This window comes from Marmota monax, unplaced genomic scaffold (assembly GCF_021218885.2).
Source record: "Marmota monax isolate L192 unplaced genomic scaffold, Marmota_monax_Labrador192_F-V1.1 WCK01_AAM20220418_F8-fsc00034, whole genome shotgun sequence".
NCBI classification, from domain to species: domain Eukaryota; kingdom Metazoa; phylum Chordata; class Mammalia; order Rodentia; family Sciuridae; genus Marmota; species Marmota monax.
In genome coordinates this window covers 8819745-8840211 of record NW_026693934.1, presented here as the reverse complement: position 1 = coordinate 8840211, position 20467 = coordinate 8819745, and the positions used below count along the sequence as shown (strand labels likewise).

The 20467-nt window shown below is 39.4% G+C and overlaps 1 protein-coding gene and 1 pseudogene across 6 annotated transcripts in view; one reads left to right on the top strand and one right to left on the bottom strand.

Moving 5' to 3' along the window:
• The window catches only part of Arhgef4 (Rho guanine nucleotide exchange factor 4), a 167811-nt gene that overhangs the window by 125104 nt on the left and 22240 nt on the right, over positions 1 to 20467 (bottom strand). The gene's annotated exons all lie outside the window — the stretch shown is intronic.
• LOC124106155 (actin-histidine N-methyltransferase-like) lies at positions 7498 to 8182 on the top strand (annotated as a pseudogene).

Below are 20467 nucleotides of genomic sequence, written 5' to 3'. Positions count from 1 at the left end.
GATTTTTTAAAAAATATTTTTTAGTTGTATATGAACAAAATATCTTTATTTTACTTATTTTTAATGTGGTGCTAAGGATCTAATCCAGTGTCTCACATGTGCTAGGCGAGCGCTCTGCCACTGAACCACAACACCAGCCCTATAGATTTTTTTTTTCATCGCTGGGGATAGAACCAGGGATTTCACACATGCCAGGCACGTGCTCTGCGACTGAGCAATATCCATAGCCCATAAGGGAATTTTTGAAGTGAAAGAACTTCTATGTGTGGTACTGTGGTATAAATATATGATTCCATGGATCTGTCAAAATCTACTGAACTGCTTACCACCAGGAGTGATTTTTTACTCTATACAAAATAAACACACACATCAGAATATTGAGGGAACTCAATGGAATATAGACTATGACAAATGACTCTACCTGCATCAAAACAAATGATGCAATCATGCTGAAGGGGCTGGGGAACAAAGAAGTGGACCTAAGTAATTTTAGAAAATGTTATGTTGACTGGATACTGTAAGGCCGAAGACAAAAAGAGCATGTACTTTAGGTGGCAAATATCTTACAGGGATATGGTTAAGTGATCTGAATCTACTTTACTTGCATATTTGCATTCAATAAATAAAAAAAAATACATTGAAGATAATGAGAACCAGCCTTCTGACTACAGAGAAAGAAGTTACAAATAAAGGCTTAATGGTACAATGAACTCATACTTCAAAGTATGGATACTTTAATATGTGTACACCAGCATGTACCCATGCATGCATGCACACACACACACCCAAATAGGCAGACACAGAAACAAATATAAATATAAATATATGCATACATACTTACTTGCTGTGTCTGTTGGGGCAATGAAGATGCTTAAAGCCTAAATTTTGGTTTCCAAGTTCCATTCTAAGCTTTGTGCAGTGGCAGTAGCATAGCCAATAAGGTGCAATTATTGCTAATTGAAAAATTTCCTAAATTCCGTTCTATAATGCAAGGAGCCAGGTTTTCCTTGAAAGAGTGATTGATACCAAGACTTGGGCAGGGAAATACCAGATGAGTCTGGAACATACTGTAGTGCCAAAAAGTAGGGATGTGCTCAGGAAGAAAGAAAAATGATAAGAATATATCAAAAGATAGGTGACTGTATGACCAATGTGATTCTGCAACCTGTACAATCAGAAAAATGTGAAATTATACCCCATTTGATTCAAATGTATGAACTGTCAAGATCATTGCACTGTCATGTGTAACTAATAAAAAAAAAGTAAAAAAAAAAGAATATATCAAAAGACAGAGAAGGTCACTGGAAAGAACTGATAGCCTACGATGGAATCATGTGGTAGCGAAATAAATAACCAGGGCTAGGGTGTGGCTCAGCGATAGAGCACTTGCTTTGCAAGCGTGAGGTACTGGCTTTGATCCTCAGCACCACATAAAAATAAATAGATAAAACAAAGATATTGTGTCCATCTACAACTAAAAAAAAAATTTAAAAATAACCACATATTATAACCCTGAAAATAAAATAACCATTTGTATGAATAAATAAAAACTGAGAGAAACCTCTTCACACAATTAATCTATATTAAAGGAATGAGATAGAAAATCAACACTAGACCAGTACAGTAAGAGTTGCTATAGAGTAGATCTACCAATGAGTGTTAAAATTATGTATAAAGAGCAATTTAAAGGTTCATACTCTCCTGTAGTTGGGATCTGGAGCATGTGTTAAAAGGTTTGGTCACCAGTCTGTGGTGCTATTGGGAGATAGTGGACGTTTAGGAGGTGGGGCCTTGTGAAAGGAAGTTAGGTCGTTGGGGGTGTGCTCTTGAAGGGAACATTGGGACCCCAGCCCCTTTCTGTTTCTCTCTGTTTCCTGGCCACCATGAGGTAAGCAGCAACTCTGATATACATGAAATACTGGGCTGATACAAGCTCAACAGCAATTGGGCCAGGCAGCCATGGAATGAAACCTCTGAAACTGTGAGCCAAAATAAAATTTTCCTCCTTCTCAATTGACCTCAAGTACATTGTCACAGTGGTGGAAAGCTAACATACTCTGACAGAGTAATCTCATCTGAGAAATTGTCATGTGAGGAAGGATTATGCAGTGTGACACATTCACTGAAGTGTTATTTGCCAAACAGTGGTAGAGGGATAACTTGTGATGAACAACAGGCACATTATTAAGCCAATTACGTTGACTGCTATACATACTCAATGTAAAATCAGACAACAGGGATGGCTGGAATGTGGTTTGTCCACATCAAAACCCATGCTGAGGTTTGGTTCCCAATGTGGCAGGGTTGGGAGGTGGGGTCCAGTGAGAAATGTTTGGATCACAGGGTTAGAGTCCTTATGAATTAATGTTTTTCTCATAGGAGTGGGACAACTATATCAGAAGTTTGGTACCCGTTTCTCTCTTTGTACATGCCTGTCTTGTCTTCACCTTTTCACCGTGTAGGGAGCAGCACAAAGCCCTTTCCAGAAGCTGAGTAGATGGAGCTGCCCAATCTTGAACTTTCAGCCTCCAGAACTGTAAGCTAAATAAGCCTCTTTACTATGTACCGAAAATTACAAAATACTGATGTAAAAAAATAAAACACAAAAGTAAGAAAACTTTGAGGTCTGATGAAGGATACTTTCAAAAGCCTATATAGGAAATATCACATTCAATTAACCTTTAAAGTACCTTTTCAAGTTAAGAAATAAGACAACGATGATCATTCTGACAATTTGGACATTGTTCTAAAGATCCCAAAAGAGAGAGAAAAGCAATAAAATATATAAAAACTGCAAAGGAAAAAAATGAAAGAGTCATCATCCATAGAAAGTCCCACAGAAATTCCCTAAGAACCTTCAGGTAAATTACAGGCATGAAAAGATCAATATTATCAACTGCACTTCTACAATTGTTTTCTATCCAAGAATGGTTAGAAGGTTCAATTGAAAAGAGACATATTTATAAAAGTAGCAAAAAATATACCTCAGTACCTAAGAATATATTTCAAAACATATCTAAGATATTCATGGAAAAAATACTTTATCATAAAGTTTCAATTTCAATTTAAAACTTTATTGAAAAGCATTTTAAAAAGACTTCTGGTTCCATCAAAGATGGAGTGACTCCAATCCTCTCTTATCCTCTCCCTTACAATAAACTATAGACAAAACACAACAGACAAGCACAGGAGGTCTCTGAAAGCGGGGGAGAGAGTGACAGCCACTTTACTGATGCCAAGACTTAAAGAAGATGTGAATCCCTCTGGTTTCCTCACTATCTCCCACATACTAGAGAACCTTCAAGCCTGTACCAAGAACAGGCTTGCACAATAATGCCTAAAGAGAGACTCTTCCTCCCTAGTCAAAAGACCTGGAAAAGGGTGACACAATGGAGTGCTGTTTTGGCAATACCTACCCCATTCCAGTCAAACAGCAACCAAAACTGCACAACCCTTCCCTTGGTCCTAGGAGAACCAAAAGCCCAGTTGACAGAATAGTCCCCTTGCCTCCAGGAAGCAGGCAGTGACAGCACTACCCTGATGCCCTCTTCTGGGGGCACTGCCTCAACAGGTGGAGTCAAGGACCTCACCAGGGAACATGTCCCCTGTTCTGTTGGGTGGTGGTTGATGGTGTTCCGATTTCCCAGCCTGAGGAGTGTCAAGGATTTAGAGACAGCTAAGCTTCCTTGCCCCCTCAGTAGCCATCAGGTTTAATGAGATAGTATGAGGAGTTAAAAACCACGTGCTTCCCTAACGTGCCCCACTGTGCCCCCGCCCAACCTCTCCCTTCACCATCAATGAGAAGGGGGAAATGGGTGGGGGAGCTGGCTGGCTCTCTGCTTGCCCTTCTTCTCCCCTCCTCTCCTCTGTAGTCCTGGTGGCCCAACTGGGGTCTGTGCTTCCACCCTTCCCTGCAGCAACAAAGCAGTGTGAGTCACCCTCCTTCCCCACTTCCCTCTTCACTTCCAGGCAAGGTGGCAGTGTGCGTCAGTGCTCCATTTTTATTGGGGTGGTGTCCTCGGGGGCCCAGTGGGAAGTTCAGTGACACACCCAACCTGCTCTAGCAGTACCCCTCAACTGGGGACTTCTTGCTAAGGAAAAAAGAAGGTTAAATAAGATCCAGAGTCTTAGACTATAATGTCCTGGATATAATTGGAAGTCACTGATGAAACTAAGAACCAAGAAAATCACTACATGAACAAGAAAAGACAATCAACAATACCTACTAAAGAGATGACTCAAAAGTTGGGATTACCTGACAAAAGCAACCATCATAAAAATACTTCCATAAGCAATTATAATTTTCCTTGAAGCTAATGAAAATACAGGAAATATCGGCAATAAAAAATATTTCCACCCCCCCCCCAAATGGAAATCATAAAACTGAAAACTATAAAGAGATAATAAGAACTTGCTGAATGGACTCAGTAGTGGTGTAGAGACAACATAAGAGAACTGGTGAAATTGAAGACAAATTAATAGAATATACTCAATCTGAAAAATAGAAAGAAAATAGGTGGTAACAATATTAACAGAGTTTCAGGAACTTGTGAGAAAAATATTCAATAATGTAACATCTGGAATTTGACCAAAGATACAAAGAAGCTGAGCAAATTCCAAATAAAACAAAAAGACAGAACCCCATGCTGAGACAGAGCATAATTAAACTTATGAAAACTAAAGACATGGAAAAAAAATCCTGAAAGCAGTCAAAGAAAAATGATGTCATTTTTAAAATATGGAATACAATTTCAATAACTGGATTTCTCATCTCAAACTATGGAGGCAAGAACAAAGTGGGTATTTTTCAAATGGTGAATGAAAAAAAAATTCAATATCCAGCAAAGTTTGCAGAACTAACAGAATTTGCACTGCCAATTGCAAATTCTACATCCAATGAAAATATCCTTCAAGAGTATATAGGAAATGAAGGCACTAGAGAAGACATATAAATGGAAAGATGTGATCTGCTTATGAGTCTTAGCATTTTGACTATGCCCAGAAATCCCTAGGCAACTGATTCATGATTTGTGATGAGTTAGTAATGCTATGAGCCATCTACCCATTCCTCTGCATGCTAGGATTTCAGAATTTCAGTACAGATATGGAACCCAAAATTGAAGTCACTCAGAGTGAACGACCCTTCAGCAAAGTTTGATTCTTCTACTGGACCAATATTCTTGTTTTTTAATATCTATAAGCTAGACATTTTTCAGGGGGTAAAGTTTCCCTAAGAATTCTATCTTTTCTACAGAGCCAGATGAGTTTCTACAAATACCAGAAGATTCACAGGATCTCATCATCCTTTAGACATACATAACAATTATACATACATAACACTATATAACCTAAAATATATACCAGTGCAGGTGTTAAGGTTTGGATTTTGAAAGCCTTCCTTTCCCAAACTCATGTGCTGGCAATGAAGCAATATTCAGAGGTGAAAAGATGAAGGTTATGATCTCATCAGTGGATTAATCCAATTGATGGATTACGAACGTGAATGGACATACTAATTGGTGGTGTAAATAATAGTTAGGTGGGGCTTGGCTGGAGGAAGTGGGTCACTGGGGATGTGGCCTCAGTAACTACATAGTCCCTTGGCCACTTCCTGCCTCTCTGCTCCTTGGCTGTCAAGAGTTTTGCAGCTTTCCTCTGCTATGCCCTCTGTCAGGTTGCTTTATCATACATACTCTGTCTCTATGCATTCTTTGATGAAAAGGTCTATTTCTAGTCATTGTTTAATCCTGAACCCATCGTGGCTAGCACATAGAATGCATTAAGAAAACACTCAATGGATGGATTCATGAATTGAGTGTTATACTCTTTCAAATTCCAAATAATGCAAATATTATACATTATTGCCTGAAATTACATAGACTCAGGAAATTCTTGTTTGATGAATAAGTAAATTCATCCATAGACATCAAGAGTCTTAAGGATTACAGTTTTTATTTCGTTATCATATTTCAACTCTCATCGACTGGTCATGGCTACCAAATGCATTGTGGAGCAGTTTTCTAAGATCACTTTTGGGATGAGATGAAATGAGTACCATTCTTACTCGGCAAGATCTGTCAGGGTGAGGGAAGAAGGAATTTTAGCCTTCACTCTAATTAAAATGATGCACAAAGTGGGAAAAAACATTGCTTATGTGGATTTACATTGACGCTTTCTTGAAAGTCTGTTTTATTGAAAACATGTTTCATTTTTTCCCAGGTCATCTTGTTAAGGATACAGCTAAGTAGAGATATTAAGAACAAGAACTTTGAGCTCCATAGTCCTGGTGTCTGATGCTGCCCTAGAGTTCTCTACTCAGCACTACCTCCTATTTCCTTTCCTCCATCATCAACCCAGCAACCCACTCCTTGCAGTCCTCCTAGCTCAACTCCACAATTCTTCTCTTATTTTAAAATGTACTCATTTACTATCTTCTGGTGCATCTGTGCTCCATACTGGGATCTGAGCTCAGCACTGGGGATATTCAGACTGATGATGGCCAAATCACACCTCCCTATGGTAACCCTGTCCTTGGGAAAGGATGTAACCTCTCATTTTGGTCCCTCACAGCCTGTAGTAACCGTCCGAAATGGTGTGCATGATGACCCCAGAGACAGTGTGTCTGGCATACTACTGTTGTGTCCCACAAAAGTTGGCTATTCCCACATCTACCATCACTGCCAGAATAAAATTTGAAAGCTCTGTCATGTTCCTGGTCCAGCTAGGGGGTCTCAGCTATAATAATATCTTAATGCCTATGGACAGGAAGGAAATATAGATAAAATGAAACAATTACTTTATAAATCACAGAAAATACATTTCCCCTATTTATACTACATTGAAATATTAATCTCAGCACGGGCATGCAGAAACCTGTATTCTGCCTGGACTTGTATATTTCTTGTAGCACATTTACCATACAGTAAATCTAGAGAATCATTTGGTTGCTTAAACTTAAAAAAAACAAACACAGCTAAAATAGGTCTATTATATTTGGCAGTGTCCAAACTTCACACTCATTATCTCATTTGATCCTGCCAATTGCTTTATGTATTATCATTATCCCTTATTTTTAATTAGTAATAGCACTGTGTTTTAGAAAAATTCAGACTCTGTTGTCAGAAAGTCACCACCTAGCTGTGTGTTTGTGGTGAGGTGAACCTCAGATTCCCCAGGATAAACACCTATGAACCATTGCAGCTTCCCAGAAGGACACATCCTGCTCCAGGGGGATGGATTCCTTTGTGATTCTGGAATCCACAGTCCAAACAGGAGCTTCCAGAAAGCATCACAGATCCTGAGTTGTAAGCCAAATTGGGACCTGGCAATTTCACTGATCCAAATGCTGTTTTGTTTCACAGGGGACAAAGGCACATGCATTTTACTGAAGATGCTAATGTTTAAAAACAAACAAAAAACCCCCAGCAGTCTCAGGCCACCTTCCTGCCCCTTCCATCTGGCTGCCCCCCACTGCCTGGGGGTTGGCTGAGTCAGACAATGGGGCCCTGGGTGGACTGGGGCGCCACTGCACAAAGGAAGCAGACAGTACTTTCCAACAAGTGAGCCACAGATCAAGAAACCAACAGTTTTCTGACTGAAGGAAAAAAGAGACCTTAAGAATGAGTTGAGTCGAAAGCTTAGTACATGGCATATGTGAGTCAGAAAATGAGTAAGAAGTTCAATTAAAACTTAGAAATCCGGCACTGGGGCTACGGCCACTGTGCGTCTCCAAAGGAAATCTTAAACTTGACCATTGCAGAAATGCCGCAATTCTGCACTCAGCTCAGGAAAGGAACATGTACAGATCTACTCTCCAGTTGACAAAACATGAAAAAAATGCAAAAAGGTCTGTTTGTTACTTCTGATGGAAAAAAGATGAGATTACTTGCTTAAGCTGATGAAATGAGTCTCAGAACAACATGGAAATGGAGCTTCTATGAAGGGTCTTGGAATGGTTAACTTCAAAGAAAAGGGCAACAAGAGACACGAAGGCAGAAGAATTATTCTTATGGGTTCTGAAACCACTAAAACTTCAGAATCAGGGACCTTCTATTCTCAAGACCAGATTCTTCAAGCCACAGGAAATATCATACTGGCCTTTCATCTGCTGTGTGGTGAGCTGGACCCAATTCTTTCTGGCAGATCTACATTCAGACCCTCCCCAGCGAATGACACTCCCTAATACTGTAAAGAAGTTCAGTGACCTCAGTCAGCACAAGCTGTACACATCCTCAGCCACTGCAAAAGCATGTCGACAGTATGCCTATTTCTGTAAAGTCACCCAGGGCCCACAGGTCCATTTCTGAATGTCTCTGACTTAATCACTGTCCAGCATTAAGACAAGAAGCAGTTGTTTCTGAGTTACTAAAGTCGCTAAGCTATCTGAAAACAAAAGTGGAATTTTAAAAGCTATAAAGTGTATCTAATACAAAAAGTTTTTTTTTTTTTTTTTGGTGGGGGGTGTTGGGGATTGAACCCAGGGCCTTGTGCATGTGAGGCAGGTACTCTACTAACTGAGCTATTTCCCCAGCCGAGAAAAGGTATTTCGTGTGTGAAATTTTCAGCAAAATAAAATCAGTTTTATTTATCTTATATTTTGTAAATTGCAACATGATGATTTATATTTTTCCAAGTATACCGTGTATTATATTTCATTAGTTCTAAGTAAAAGTATCATTAAAAGAAAAAGCCATGTCCAATGATGCAGAAGCAGCAGACTGCAAGGGAACTGTTCTCATTCTGGTAGAATTGGAAGATAGGAACTAACATTTATGGGGTTAACTGTGGGAAGGGAACCTTATTCTCCTCTTTCATTGAAACCCCACAGGAACTACATTCATTGAATCTTCCCTAGGCTGATGATCAGGGCCAATGAACTAAAATAATAGTTACTATTACATGCTGGGCACTTTACCTGTGTTGTTTAATTCTTACCACCCTGATGATCATTATGCCTACTCAGGCTTAGCTTCCACTGACCCAAAAGAGAGTCCCTGGCATAGCAGCTGCTACGATGGTGTCATAAGGACACAGGTCACTCTATATGCTCGCTGCCAGGTGTTCCATTCTTCAGGGCATCTTCTAGACTGCAGCTCATGCTTAAGAGGCCTCCTCTTAGACCTTTCTGCAGCCTTGGGTTCTATTTGTTTGCCAAATATACACCTCAGTTGGTGTTATGGTGTAGAAACAGTTGGAGTGTATCCCCAAAGCTGCCTGTGTTGGAAGTTTGGTTCTGGCGTGGCAATATGGAAGGTGGTGGAGTCTTTAAGTAAGGCTTAAAGATTAATTGATCTTAAGTAAGGTTTACTGAGTTCTTGGGTCACTGGAGGAGGAAGCTGCCATCAGAAAGTACTGTGGGACCTCAGTGTCACTGGAATCCTGTTTGGCAATATGATCTTACTCCCACATGTGCTCCCGTCATTGCCCTCCATCATGAGGTGAGGCAGCCAAGGGGGACCCTTGCCATAGCCTGCCCCATAATGTTTGCACTTTTAGCCTCTAAAATGATGAGCTAAATAAACTTTTCTTTATAAAGTTAACTTATCTCAGGTACTTTGTTATAGTGATTAAAACCAGGCCAAAACACTTGGTAAGTGATGAATTGTTCTCAAGTATCATTAGTAGAGTAAAAAAATGCAAAAATTGCCAGTACCAGTACAGCCTGTGTAACAGAAAGAAAAAGAAAAGAAAAAAAAAAAACCCCTCAGATCCATACACTGATGTTTACTTGCTATGGGACAGTCAATTATCCATTCTGGACTTCATATGTGCAATCTGCAAAATGGACTAGCATTCTCATATCATATTGTCTCATATGATGGCTATTTAAGTGCCTGGAACATATTGTGTGCACAGTATAAAACAGTTTCCTTTCCATTCCATGTACAGTCCACATGCTACATAGTCTCTCAATAGTCAATGTCCCTAAGCCATTTCTGTTTTATGTTAGGATTCCAGCAAACAGGAGGCTCTTTCACCTATTCTACAAGAAACCTCTTCTATTCCCCAGAATGGACGGCTCTAGAACAACACAGTGTTTACAGTAATGTGGCATTATAAGTGTTTTAGTAGAAGAAAAAGAACCAAAGGTCATTTATTGACATTTATATAAGAGGTATCACATGCTATACAGTACCGTAGATTAAAAACTAATCAAAAAGTCTACGTACAAATCAAAACATGGTAATCAAATTTATTTTCAATAAATGGTACTGTAACTATAACTATATGCAAAATAAAGACAATACAAAACCAAAAACAAAGCAAAAAAAAAAACCCCTGACATCATATCATACATAAAATTAACTCAAAGTTGATCATACAATTAAATGTTAGGACTGAGCCATAAAAGTCTTATGAAGAAAAATAGAAGGAAATATTTATGTATTATTTAGATTAAGAAAATAGGAAGTAAAAAGCTCAAACCATGAAAAAGAAAAAGTGACAATTGGAATTTGTCTCCACTGAAAAAATCTAGCTGCTTAAATAATACTGTTAAGGCCAGATGAAGTGGCGCATGCCAGTAATCCCAGTGCCTTGGGAGGCTGAGGCAGGAGGATTGGGAGTTCAAAGCCAGTCTCAGCACTGGTGAGGCACTAAGCAACTCAGTGAGACCCTGTCTCTAAAAAAGATACAAAATAGGGCTGGGGATGTGGCTCAGTAGTCAAGTGCCCCTGAGTTCAATCCCCGGTACTCCCCACCCCTCCCAAAAAAATACTGTTAAGGAAAGGAAAAAAAAAGTCAACAAACTGGAAGAAAACATTTGAAAAAACATGTATCTGACAAGGAATTGTTTATAAGAACTCTTATGTCTCAGTAATAAGGAAAAAATGAGCAAAAAATTTGAATAGATTATCAAAGACGATACACAGAGGTAAATAAGCACGTGAATAGTGCTCAATCATTAATCATTAGGGAAATAGAAATTAAAACCACACTGAGATACCTCTTCATAACTACTAATATCACTAAGAAGCAAAACAAAACAAAACAAAACAACCCCAAAACCTGAGAATACCAAGCCATGGGAGGATGTGTGGCTAATGAAACTCTAATACTCTGTTGATGGGTTGTCCCATGGCACAATCATGGGGAAACAGTTGTTTCTTATAAAGTTCAACATACACTTACAAGTGACTCAGCAACACTACTCATAGGCATTTATTGAAAAAAGGCAAAACATGTCCAAATAAAGATTTGTAAGCAGATGTTTAGAACAGAAGTAGTCACAGTGGCCAAACTGGCAACAACCCATCAACTGGTGCTTGGTAAACACCTGGTGTCACGCAGAGGAAACAACATACTCCACAGCCAGGAAATAGGACTGAACTTCTCATGCCTACAATGCCAGTTGAATTGCCAGAGCATTATATACATGAAAAAAAGCCTAACAGCAAACCCTCTGCAGTGTCCCTCTGATTCCATTTCTTGAGATTCTAGAAAAAAGAGAAGCCCCAAATGTCAGGGAGCAGAGCAGGGTTGCTAGGTGGGATAGGGGAATTTACTAGGTAGGGGCAAAGGGGAACCTTCTCAGGTAACAGAAAAATTCTGATGACAGTGGTGATAGTTATGCAACTGTACACATTTGTCAAACCGCATCCGCTGTTCACTTAAAAAGTGGTGAATTCTATTGGATGTAAATGATATACCAGTAAGTTAATAAAACAAAATTCATGCTGTATTCTCTAGAGAATAACCAGGAGAAGAATCATAGAAGAAGTTAATGGTGGGAGGGGGGCAGAAAATCTCCTGATTGCATAAGCAAGGATCAAAGTTAATCTGCCTAAGAGGAAGGACTGCCCAACCTCATGCTCCAGAAGAAGCCATCCAATGGGGACCAAGGAACAAGAAGCCAAATCCTGACTGGACAGTATTAGTAAGGAAGCCTCACCAGTTCTTCCTTTTCAAAATACAGTGTTTTCTTTCTTTCTTTTTTTAATTAAAAAGACAATACATATAGGACCGGGTGCATAGCTTAGTGGTAGAGAATGAACAAAATCTCAAGTTAGATCCCCAATAACAAATACACACACGCACACGCACACATGCACATACACACACAGAGTGCAAAATGTGTGTCATTATTATGGAAACAATCTTGAAATGAAGAAGGACATGAAGTAACAGTAAAACTCGTCTCCATCGTATCTTTCCCCACAAACTGTCAGAGGTAGGGCCACACCCCCGAGCTGCGCTGAATTCTCATTTGGAAATATTCTTTTCAGGTGTCTCAGTGATTTTTTTTTAGTAAGAAAGTCCCAGAAGCAGCTACTGGATTTAGTCTGCAATCCAGGGACTCAGGATTCATTAAATAGTCCTCCGTCTTATTCATAAAACCCCCAATCTAATGTCCTCCAGGGATCTTATCTACAGTGAATGAACCCTCCCTGATTGCTGTTTTTCTAGGCAGCAGAGACTATTCCGAGAGGTAATGTTGTTACATACAAAAGGGACAGGCACATGCATAAATATCTTCAGTTACTTTCTGTTTAAGTTTAAATTTAGGTTAGCTTGCTAACAGCTTTTACAGAAAGCAACCATGTCCATGGCAAGCTGACACTTATGTCTTCACTCTATAACATTCAGGTCCAGGTTCAAATTCTGAAACTCTATCTACTGATCAGCAGCAACCACAGTCCCCAGTGGGCATGGCTGGCCCACTTCTTTCACATCCAGTGGATCAAGGCAGGTCCCATAATAAGACCATCTCAATTCTAAACTTACTCTATACCAGCCTACCCCAAAACATCCTCTGCCAGACACAAGACCAGTCTGCCCTCTTAAAATTACCTGTGGCCTTTCTCATTTGTTTCTTCCAGCTGTCCTGGAGTATGAGAAAACTGAGGTATGGCCTTCTGATGTACAGCGGCTTCTCAGAGATCTAGAGGGCATGCCTGGACAGGGAGGGAGGCCAGGTGAAGTCTGGAAAGAGCCCCAGGCATTTGCAATGTGACACGTGACACACACACGCTGGTTTAGTTCATTCTGGCTGAGCTGATTCACCAGGTGAGGCCACAGCATCTTCATCTGATGCACACAAATGGAGGTTCTGGCTCTCTTCCCTTAACTCCATCTCTTGGCCCTTTGGGATTGTCCCCCCAGGCAAAGCAGGGAGGAGATACTCCCTTCCCACCCTGCAAAAATACGCTGGTTGGCTGGCAGACAAAGCAGCAGGGCCATGATCTCTTCCCTCACTGTGCCAGAACGTAGCAGAAGAGACAAGATTGGCACCTAACAAATGATTAGAAAACTGGGAGGCAGTTTCCAGTTAGATGGAACGTATTCATTCTGCACAATTTAAGAATTTATTAAAACATTTACTTACTGCATATCTACTATGCACCGGGTTCTATATTATAGGCAATGAGAATATGAAGATAGAAGCTAGTTTTAAAGATGATAAGGAAGCAGAAAATGAAAAGATCCTGTGATGGGCACCAGGATAGCTGAATTTATGTGACCTCTCCACTCAGGCAAGTCAAGACCAGACAGGAAATGTGTTTCTAGGGGAAGGGATGCGTGAGATAAATTTGGGGGGGGGTTGTATTTTTTTATTGGAACATTATAGTTATATACAGTAGTTGAGTCCCTTTTGACAAAATCACACATGCATGGAGTTTGATTCAATTGCCATTCCCCACCTTTTCCCTTCTCTCCTCCCTCCTCCATTCTCCTTCCTTTACTGGTCTTCATTCACTGGTTTATGTATTTATTTATTTATTTATTTTTAATTGGTACTTTCTACATAAAGGTGAAATTCCCTGTGGTATATTTATATATACATATAACAGGATTTCGTTAAATTCATTCCTTATTTCCTTTCCTTCCCTTCCCCTCCCTCTCCCTCTCCTCCTCCTACTCCTCTGATCTTCCCTATATCTTTATTGTATCCAATCCCCTTTCTCTGCCTTCTTTCTCTTATTTTAATCTAGCTTCCACAGACAAAAGAAAATATCTGACCCTTGATTTTCTGAGTCTGGCTTATTTTGCTTAGCATAATGTTCTTTACATCTATCCATTTACTGGCAAATGCCATAATTTCTTTCTTCTTTATGGTTGAGTAAAACTCCATTGTGTATATATACCACATTTTCTTGATCCACTCAACTATTGGCAGGCATATGCGATGACTCCATAATTTGGCTATTGTGAATTGTGCTGCAGTAAACATTGTTATGGCTGTATTGCTCATGTATGCTGATTTTAGTTCTTCTGGGTAAATACCAAGGAGTGGGATAGCTGGATCATATGGAGGTTCAATTCCTAGTTTGTTTATTTGTTGTACCAGGGATTGAACTCAGGGGCACTTGACCACTGAGCCACATCCCCAGACAGGGTCTCACTGAGTTGCTTAGTGCCTTGGCTTTTGCTGAAGCTGGCTTTGAACAGGTAATCCTCCTGCCTCAGCTTCCTGAGCCACTGAGATTGCAGGTGTGAGCCACTGTGTTGGGCTTGCTAATATACTTTCAAGGAATTTTGCATTTATGTTCATTAGGGATATTGGTCTTTAGTTTTCTTTCCTTGATGTGTCTTCATCTGGTTTTGATATCAATATTTTACTGGCTGATCATAGATTGTTTGAGGAAGTATTCCCTTTCAATTTCACGGAATAATTTGAGAAAGACTGGTGTTAGCTCTTCTTTAAAGGTCTGGTAGAACTTAGCTGAGAATCTATTTGGTTCTGGGCTTTTCTTTTTGGAATGCTTTTAATTGCTGTTTCAATTTCATTACTTGATATTGGTCTGCTTAGGTTTTCTCTATCTTCCTAGTTAATTTTGGGCAGGTAATATTTATCTAGAAATTTGTTGATGTCTTCTAGATTTTCCAGTTTTCTGGAGTATAAATTTTCAAAATATTTTCTAATGATTCTCTGAAATTCTGAATTCAGAATATCTCCTTTTCCATCTCTAATTTTGTTTATTTGAGACTTCTTTTTGGTTAGTTTGTCTAAGGGTTTATCAATTTTATGTATGTTTTCGAAGAATGAACTCTTTGTTGCACTGAGCCTGTGTATTGTCTTTTTATTCTCAGTTTCATTAATTTCAGCTGTGATCTATATTTCCTGTCTTCTACTAATTTTGGAATTGGTTCCTTCTTTCTTTTCTAAGGCCTTGAGGTAGATTATAAGTTTATTTATATAAGCTTATATATATATAAGCATATATATATATAATTATATATATAATTTGGAATCTATTTTTTAACGTAGGTACTCAAGATGATAAATTTTCCTCTTAGACCCACTTTTATGCTATCCCAGAGATTTTGACATGTTGTATCTTTGTTCTCGTTTGTTTTGAATAATTTCTTAGAGCTAAATTTTAAAAGAGGAGTAAAAGTCAGGCAGGCAGAGAGGAAACACAGTAGGTAGATATGCTGTGTTAAGGATGTGCTTATAGGAGAAAATATAGCATGGATTGAAGAGTGCTTTGGCACACATGGACACATGTGCCTGGGGAGGAGATATCTTTGGTCCTTATGTGGGACCAGGAAGAGCTAGCTTGAATGCTGGAATGGGTCCATCATGGCTCTTGTTCTCCATTTCCACCATTGAGTTGTGTGCTATTGGTAAAAGCCTGGAAATGCTGAGACTCAATTTATTTTTTCCTGAAGGGAATGGATTAGCAAGGGTCACAGTTGATCGTTTTTATTTTATCCTACAGGATAGGCTTGGTAAATCTGGGAGATGAACCTATCACAGAGCTTAAGTGATTTTCTCAAAGACACACAGCTAACTTTAGAGGCCAAGATTAGGATGTCTTCACCTGTGTCTCCTCCACACAGGGGCTTCACATCCACACAGGGATCAGATACAGGGAAGCACCAATGAGTCCTTGCTAGATGGCCGGCTAGATGACCTGGCTGTGCTACCTCCTCTTGCAAGGCTTTGGCACCAATCCTGAAAGCCACTCACCAGTCCATTGAAGCCCACCTGTCTCAAGAAGCCTTCCCAGCTATTATGGTTTAGATATGAGATGTCCCCCAAAAGCTCATGTGTAAGATAATGCATGAAGGTTTAGAGGTGAAATCATTGGGTTATGATAGACTTAACCTAGTTATTGCATTAATTCATTGAAAGGATCAATTGGGTGGTAACTGTAGGCAGGCAGCATGTGGTTAGAGGAGGTGGGCCAAAAAATAAATAAATAAATAAATAAAATAAAATGAGAAGGTATCTACTATTAGTTTCCTATGGGAAAAAAAAAAAAGAAGAGGAGGTGGGCCACTGGAGGACTGCACTTGAGGTATATATTTTGTCCCTGGTGAGCCAACCTTAGTGTCTCTGCTTCCTGATTGTTATATCCTGAGCTTCTGCCCTCTGTCACACCTTTCCACCATGATTTTCTGCCTCTCCTCAGGTACAAAGCAATGGAGTTGGCCACCTATAGACTAAGATCTCTGAAACTGTGATGAAATAAATTTTCTCTTCTAAAATTTTCCTTGTCCGGTCTTTTGGTCACAGTAATGAAAATGCTGACTAAAACACCAGCCATGGGTGGGCATAGGCTTTACAGCTTACCTTTGCAGCCATCTGTCATGTCCCAGAAAGCCAGTTCTCAGGCCTTCCCTCCCCACCAAGATGGCCCCAGGTGATCCTCAGAACCGCAGTTGTGCACATAATCCTCCACCATGAGCAGGGGTGGAACATGAGGACCTGACCCTTTTGGTGGGAAGAAGCCCAAGGTTGATTTTCACATCTGCCACTTTTCCTTCTTTATTTGCCAACATAGTTTTATGCTCCAAATGAATAATTATGTCTCTTTCAAGCTCCCATGTCTCATAGGTTTTACTGACTTGGAAGGTCTATACTTGTTTGCTGTGGTTTGCACCCCCTGAAACTCATATTGAAATTTAATCCTCATCATGAGATAATAAGTGGTGGGACCTGGCAGAATCTTTCAGAGGGGATTAGGGTTCTGTTCTCATGAATACATTAATCCATTCATGCAATTAATGGATTAAGGGGCTATGGTCTAGTTTGAGAGTGGGTCTCTTATAAAAGCCAATTTGTCTAGATGTTATGTGTTCCCTGCCTATTGCCATGTGATGCCCTACTCTGTTTTGGGGACTTGACCAGTATGTAGGCCATCACCAGATGTTGATATTGACTTTGGAGCAGAATAATCAGCCTTTTTCTTTATAGTTTCCCTAGTCTGTGGTACGGTATTATTAGCAACAGAAAATAGACTATGACACTATTGGACAGAATGCAGAAGCAGCCAAGAAAATTCATTTACTAAGGTCAGTTGATTGATAGCAAAACCACATATGACCAGCAATGGTAAAAGCCTGTGAAAGGGACACAACCAAGAGGAGTTATAGGCTCTCTCCAATGGTTCTGATTTGGGCAAGAGCCACATCCTGCCAATATGCACCCGAGAAGTCAGAATTCTATCTTTTCCATGTCTGTATCCCCTGTGCTTAGAACCTGCTCTTACATGTAGCTTCTCAGTGAACACTGGAAGGAAGGAAGGAATGGCATGATACAGGTTGTCTTGCTTATGCACACCATACATACTGCCATTTAAACTAATGTTTTTGTCTCATTCTTTATGAAATAAAAGGGCAATGAAAGAAGATATGTTAAAGGCTTACTTACTATTAGTCACTGCCGTAGATGAGGCTCACCACTGCTTCTTGGGGAGGCTGAGGATGTGGCCCCATAATCAGAACATGGAGATGTGCTGCTCCAAGAGATGTGCTCTTCCCATGAAGTCTTTATACCATCAGAATGAAAACTGAGTGCTCTGAAGAAATATTATTCTAAATATGTCTGATCCCATTTATAAATTAGAAGAATATATTAAGGGAATGAATACTGAGCAGGACAAAAAAGAGATGTACACTATATCCTGTTATAAGCTGATCATCTTTAGATAACTATATAAGTAGATGACAATCTGCAGTCCATGGGCCAAGTCCAGCCTAATACCTGTTTTTGTAAATAAATTCTATGTGAACACAGTCATGTCCGTTTGTTTTTGTCTTCTCTATGGCTCCTTTGGCTACCTTTGGGTGGAATTGGGCCTCAAATTCCTGAGGTCCAAATCCATAATGTGATTGTATTTAGAGATAGGATCTTTAATGAGGTAATTAAGGTTATATGAAATCATAAGGGTGGGGCCCTCATCTGATAGGATTGGTGTCCCTATAAGACAAGGAAGAGACACTAGAAACGTGCACACAGAGGGAAGGTCACAAGAGGACATAATGCGAAGGTGGAATCCATAAATCGGGGGAAAAGAAGACCTTACTTAGAAACCAACCCTGCTAAAATCCTAATCTCAGACTCCCAACCTAAATTATAGTTTAGCAAAATTTACTCATTATTGTTAAGATATCAACTTTCTCCAAATTGATCTAAAGTTCCAGTGCAATCCCAATCAGAATTCTAAGGCTTTTCGTAGAAGCTGTAATGGGATTCTAAAATCTATAGGTAAATGCAAATACCTTAGAGTACCTGAAACAGTCTTGAAAAAGAACAAATTTGGGGTTCTACACAGCCTGATTTCAAGATTTTCAAGGATATAAAGCTACAAGAATCAACACAGTATGATATTGATTTAAGGGTACTAAATAGCTCAATAGAATCATAAAGATCTATAACATAGACCTTTTGTTGGTGTCAAAGTAATTCATTGGGGGAAAGCATATTCTTTTCCACCAATGGTGCTGAACACACCATACAGAATATACACATAAAAAAACCCCAAAAGTTTAACAAAAGTGACTCAAGAAGAAATACAAACTGTGAGTAGTCCAATAACAATCAAAGGAATTCTATCAATACTAGAATCCTTTGCACAGAGGAAACAAAATCAATTTTTGCCAGATATTCAAGGGGTAAGAGTAAGTAATAAAAATCTTACTAAATCTCTTTCAGAAAATTTTTTTTTTCAAAAAGGTAGCACTGGTTAATTTGTTCTATAAGGTTAGTATGTCCTCGATCTCAAAACCTGGCAAAACCAATAATACGAAAGAAAAATGCAAACCAATCTCATCTAGGAACAAAGATGCAGACATCTAAAACAAAGCATCATCAAACCACATCAGTCACCAAAGAAGAAAAAAGTGCATAATGACTAAATTGAGTGCATATCAAGACAGAAAGATCAGTTAAATGAAAGGAAAGCTATGCTGGTAACTCACTCTATTCATAGAGTAAAAGGAAATGTCATGCGTCATGAGTGCACCAAGAGGTGCAAACAGAAAAGCTCAATAAAAGTACCCATTCTAGACGCAGGAGAGCCTTCCAGAGATTTCTGGTGTGCTGGCAAAGCTCTGTTTTTTGACTCACGGGTGATTACATGGGCATCTCCTTTATTACCATATGTTAGTACAAGAGGCCATGCAGTTTTGGGAAGAAGAAAAAAGAGAATGCTATAGTTTAAATGTATCCCCTCCAAAAGCATGTACTAGAAATGTAATTGCCATTTTAATAGTATTAAGAGGTGGGATCTTTTCTTTATTTTTTTTTTTTTTTGGTTTTAGATGGATATAATACCTTCTTATTTTATTTATTTATTTTTATGTGGTGCTGAGGATTGAACCCAGTGCTTCACACATGCTAGGCAAGCACTCTACCACTGAGCCACAACCAAGAGGTGGGATCTTTAGAAAGGTACATGAGGGCTCTGAACTCATGAATGGATTCATGTGGTTATAACAGGAGTGGATTCCTTATTGCAGAAGAGGGCTGACTGACTCCTAGATTATATCCCCGCACCCCTCACTCCTTGAAGATTTTCTTTTTTTCTAAATAAACAATAAATCTATTGGAAGCTTATTGGCTTACTCATGGTATAGAAGGAGGAACCGCATACCCAGGTTTTGAGAGGGTCTTGAACCAGAAAAACCTAGATCTTAGTACTAAGAATTTGCATGTTTTCTCTTTAGACTGTAGCTAGCAGATGATCAGTTTAAACTGCAACATTCCCTTGTCAGAATTTGCTGGACACATCACAGATAATATTACACATCTTGAGTCAGGGAAGGGATCCCACAATTAACAGGTCACCAGAATGGGGAAAATTAGAGGAATAAAATTAAGGGAATGAATACTGAGCAGGACAAAAAAGAGATATATACTATCTCCTATAAAAGGAACTTTCCATAGATCTTTGCATGTAAAATATTCACATCCAGTTACAGTGGGGAAAACTAACACAGTACACCAAAAAGATCTCCAAGTGGTCACATCTTTAGAAATGTCATACACATGACAAACACAAAGGAAATGAGTTGTGATGAACCCCACCCCAACACACTTCTTTGTTTTGTGGTGCTAGGAATAGAACCCAGGGCTTCACACAAGCTAGGGAAGCACTCTACCACCGAGCTACATCACCAGTCTTACTTACTTACTTACTTATTTATTTTGAGACAAGGTCTCACTAAATTGCCCAGGCTGGCCTCTGTCGAACTTGTGGTCCTCCTGCCTCGGCCTCCAGAGTAGCTAAGATTTTCA